At 36.0% G+C, this 5,445-nt stretch overlaps 1 long non-coding RNA gene across 1 annotated transcript in view; it reads right to left on the reverse strand.

The window, feature by feature from the left end:
- Nucleotides 1-2,841: 2,841 nt before the first annotated feature.
- The window catches only part of LOC115031543, an 8,953-nt gene continuing 6,349 nt past the window's right edge, over nucleotides 2,842-5,445 (reverse strand). The window contains exon 3 of the long non-coding RNA XR_003837202.1: nucleotides 2,842-2,893. This is a non-coding gene — a long non-coding RNA (uncharacterized LOC115031543). The remainder of the gene's footprint in view (nucleotides 2,894-5,445) is intronic.

The raw sequence follows: 5,445 nt of genomic DNA on the forward strand, positions 1-5,445 counted from the left end.
TCCAATTTTCTGAGGAACTGCCAGACTGATTTCCAGAGTGGTTGTACAAGCTTGCAATCCCACCAACAATGGAGGAGTGTTCCTCTTTCTCTACATCTTCGCCAGCATCTGCTGTCACCTGAATTTTTGATCTTAGCCATTCTGTCTACTTGTCTTTTTATTGTGAATATATATGTGCATGTTTATTTGTAAGTTGGCATTTCACAGATAGATGCAAGGACCCTCAGGTATTACATTGTATTTTATATAGATTTAACATGTTCCAATAAATTGCACTAAGTTAAAATATTGCTATTGCCACTGGGTGCATGAATTGATTTTTTACTGGAATTATAATTTTAATTTATGTTATAATTAATTATTAAAATTTCATGTTACAGCAACATACAGTTTAATATATTTGTCATAAAATAATTATAGCAAACTTACAATTCCGCCTCCTCCAATTCCTTAACCTAGCGTATTACATATCCTGCCTTTAGGTCTCTTCTTAATTTTCTATTTGCCCACAATTATGCCATTCTCTAATTCTGTACAGGTAAATACATTTGTGTTTGTGTGTAATACTTTATGAAGCAAAATTCTACTATTTAAACAAATAATATATAACGTTATCATAGGAATTTATTCATGTAGTTAAATTCAGAATATAATTACTCTAGAACTACAGATAACATGAAATCATAGAGAAAACACTACTTTTTTATTATTTTGAGGTAGGAAGTAACTGTTTCTATGAGACTAGAGGAAAGACAGTATTTCTAATAACAAAACTTTCCACATAGAAGCATATAATATCTGTTACTGCTAGCAGAAAAAAGGAAGTTGCTGTAGGTCATATGTTCATTGTACCTATTAGAGGACATAGCACCTGGTTTTCTCATTCAAGGCCTGAATGTACTTTTCGGGAAACAGAAAAACAAATGTGAACATGAAAAACTTCACAAATATTCTGTTTTCAAAATTTGTGACATTTCAGTATAGCATATGTTTAAATGTGTAGTGTAGTGTTATGACCATGGTCATATTTCTTAAGTAATTGTTCAAGGTTATGGGAAACTAAGTGTTAGCTCATTCATTTGGTACTGAAAATGTTCATGTCCTTAGGAAACACTTGCTAGCACCACTGTTTAGTTTATATAGGAACAGGGTTCACATATACATAAATTCAAATAAGTGGTCATTTAGAATTAAATACTGTTAGATGTATGGCAACAATATCAACTGACACAATACCCAAAAAAGAGGATAGAGAACCTGTAGAGACTGGATCCAGAGGTTAGGCAAGTCTTCTGGTTGAGGGATCGGGCCACCTACTCATCTCCAAATTTTAACTCAGAATTGCTCTTCTCTAAAGCATTGAATAGGGATTGAAGGAAAGGCCATCCAGAGACTACTGACCTGTACATCCATCCCATATACAGACAGTAAAACCAAACACTATTTCTGATGCCAAGAAGTGCTTGCTAACATCTGCCTGATATAGTTTTCTCTTAAGAGGCTTGCCAGAGCCTGACAAATACAGATGCAGATGCCCAGAGCCAATCATATATATGAGTATCGGGACCCAGATGGCAGAGTTAGAGAAGAGATTAAAGTAGCTGAAGGATTTTACAACCCCATTGGAAGAACAACAGTATCAACTATCCAGATCACTCAGAGCTCCCAGGGACAAAATCACCAACCTGAGAACACACATGAGACAACCCATGGTTCCAGCTCCTTATGTAGCAGAGGATGGTCTTGTCTGGCAACAAAGGGAGTAGAGGCACATGGTCCTGTGAAAACTTGATACCTCAGCATAGGGGAATGCTAGAGTAGTGGGGCAGGAGAAGGTGGGTGGTTTGGGGAGAAACCTTGTGTTAAGATGTACTCTACTTACTGACATGAAAACTACCTCCCTGAGAAATAAATCTATGTTACTAGATAACAGCATATGAGATTTGAACAAAGGGAAGCAAGAAGCGACCCTTTCCATTTGTGATTCCTATGAACCAAAATGACCAGCAATAAATCTGAGGGTACAGTAGTTGTGTTAATGTTAATCTGGTAACCAATAGCTCTACAATTAGAGTTAATTAACAAGAAGGAAAGCATTCCTTACTCAGAAATTATCAAATCATCCAGGCTAGTGAAGGCATGGATTAAAAAAAGAATCTACGAGCATACTGCTGCTAATTCCATATACCTAAATATATTTTAAATACGGACTGTCTTTTCTTATCAGGACATATGGTGGTGAAAATTGAGTAGATCTTCCTCTAAAGAGCCCTATCTAATCTCCAACATGAGGGCTCCCTGCACTCTTGGCCAGGTCACCTCCAAGCCAAGCCACACTTGTGACTAAGCCTATAATATTATCATCACTTGGAGAACTAACCAGAGGTTCTTCTTCCCTTTCCCTGTTTTTGCTTCATCACCAGGCTACAACCAGCCCCATGGGGCCCTAAAGTTTTCTCAAGTCTTCTGAGTCTGGGGTCCTACAGACTGTGAACTTGCTTTCACTGTCCTCTGTGTAGTGCAGGGACCATCATGAGGGCTCCTGTGGCAGAAGCAGGACACCATTCTAACACACAGATGACCTTATTTGACATCAACAGAAGAGTAGGCCCATCTTCTGTGGAGAATTGATACCCAGTGTAGGGATATGTTAGAGCAGAAAGTGGGCTTTTTGACATGGCAAAGGCGAGTGGGAACTAGGAGTTTTGATTGATATTTGTGGAGCTTTTCCCAGGAAGGGGGTTATCATATGAAATGTCAATGAATAAAATAACTAATAAAAGTTTCCAATCAATTATTCTGTAATTAATTGGAGGGCTGCCGAGACTATAAACATGATACCTTTTGAAGTTCCATTGTCACTTGTTCAAAGCAGAATTCAGTGTGTTCACATCTAATGAGAAACAAAGTTCAATATGCCACGTGATTTTGAGCATGGGTATATCTGATATATTATCATCAATTGTTTCATGTGCATATGACAGGCATTAAGTAGGAAGAGTTACAGTGTGAAAATGAGCTTCCACATGATACTCAACTTTCTATTCAGCTGCACTGAGTGAGCTCTGGTATGGCACAACTTTGGAGATTTGTCCCCTGATTGCTTGTGGATACAGTGGTGCTTTCCCATATTTCTCATTCTCTTTGCCATAGTCATTTATTTGCCTTGGTGTAAGTGTACTCTGGAACAATAATGATATTTAAAACTGTGTATTATTACTTCCTGGGTGATAACCTACCTTGTTGCACAAGTTTCTTGCAGTTCAACATGAAGATGAAAGTATTTGGCATAAAGGTAGTAAGATAAACTAGTGCTTTTAATGGAAATTTTTACTTCTAATTGTAGAAAATTAGCTTGATTTAAAATATTTAGGGAGATTAGGGTAATTCTATAAAAGTGTAGTTAGGGTAAAAATTATAAAGGTAGGAAGTTAGGACTGTTGAGAGAAAGTTTTATGTTAGAATTTAAAAAAAATGTGATCATTCCTGATAGAATGGCAAAAAATGAGTTACAAAAAGGCACACAGTGAGAATTCAACATACATTACAAGCACGTAATTTGTTCAAGAAAACATGTGCAATAAGTTGGGCATGAGTTCACTTATCTTGTGATCTAGGGATAAGGTAGCAGGTTTTCTAAGTATACCAGGAAAAGAGTAAGCATATAATAAAGAACAAACATTTTTTTATGAGTATAAGAACAGAGAAAAGATGACTAGCCAGCTTAGCTGATCTGAACTTCAAAAATAAGATGTAAGACATGAAATGCTCCTGAGTAAGTACAGATGGTTGTTACCCAAGCACAGGCAGTAACTTGCTACTTTTGACTTGAGACTTTTGACTGCTCAAACTTTGTTAATCAATGACTAAATAGTTACTGGTTTTAGGTCACAATGGGATTTTCAAATGAAGATAGATTCCAATTGTTTCATTAGATATAGGTTTCATATAAAAACATTGAAAATATAACATAATTTCCCTTTGTGTAAATATTTTTATATATATTTGGAAAGTATATTTTGCAAGTGAATGTCTCTAGAACATGTGCAACTCATGGCTGGGAGGTAATTTTCTTTCCAATAGAAAACCTTTTTTTTTTTTAAGCGATCTAAATAGCTGTTGAAGGGAAAAAGTAAATTGTTGAAGCTCAGCTCTTGTTTCAACCTTCTGTGTGTTTGTGTGTGTGTGTGTATGCTTGTTCTTCTCCCCTCACACCCTATCTTATCACTGCCTGCCACAGGCAGCAGCTCCTGTTGGTATCCGGACCAACATCCTTCAACTGCTCTTACCACCAACCCCTACTATTGCCACTTGCAGTCTTGTTCAGTTTGCCCTGCAGTGTCATAGTTGATCTTTAACACATATATTAAGGTTGTATATATCAGAATGCACGTGAGACACTAACATTGTTTGTGTTCATCAACTTTCCTCAATCTCCCAGAATCTTTCCACTTATGTCATTTTGATTTCTTCAATTATCCTCTCCTTCAGTATCTGAATTGATTCCACTAATGTCTGAAATGATGTATCTGGCCTCCGCTGCTATCCTGTTCATTAAACTATGTTTGTAATTTAAACATCACCCTTCAGCTTATATCTAGGGAGGTTTATACAGTTCAATAACTCCAGAGGTGTGGAGTGATTATTGTATGTGTGAAGAGAGTCCTTGCAAAGTCTACACATACTTCAAGAGATCATTTAATCCTAATGGCCACTGGGACTACCATTATCACTTTCTACTCCAGTTAGATCCCCAACAAGATAAGGCACATCTATAGACCTCTCCTTCTGAGATTACTCCTTTATATGACTATTATATGTACAATTACTATAAGTTCAAAAGTTGAAGTAGTATCATTTCATTTTCTTTTCTGAACTAAATCTAAAATGACATATTGTGACAATTAAATTCCAATACGTCAGTAGCTCTTTCTCTTTTTATCATATCTTGTAATCCCTCTTTAAATTCTCCTATTACTGGAAAATCTTCCAACAACACCAGAAAATGAATGTATTATGGAGCTACAATTACTAGGCATATGCTTTATCTGTGGAATATATATTAAAAAAAATCCACACAGCAAGGTAAAATCTTACTGCTTGATTAGAGCAGAATCCTGCTACTCTCCTTGCTATTACTAGAACTATAAAATGAATTGATGTTTCACCTTTACTAGATAGTGATATCGCACCTCTCACTCATAAAGGGGTATAGAAATGGTATGATAGTGATGACTATATCAAAACTTTCTCGACAATTGCCAAACAGGCATAAAATCCTGGATGACAGTTTACAAAAAAAAAAAAAAAAATGGATCTTAGAGGATGCTGTTATCTGGAATATTGTTTAGTTTATTCTTTTAGAGTGAATAAAGTTTGAGTTTTGAATAAAGCCATGTTAACAAGATTTTTTAGTAGTAGTTAGATATGAAATAGTCTAAAGTG

This window comes from Mus caroli, chromosome 7 (genome assembly GCF_900094665.2).
Source record: "Mus caroli chromosome 7, CAROLI_EIJ_v1.1, whole genome shotgun sequence".
Classification (NCBI taxonomy): Eukaryota; Metazoa; Chordata; class Mammalia; order Rodentia; family Muridae; genus Mus; species Mus caroli.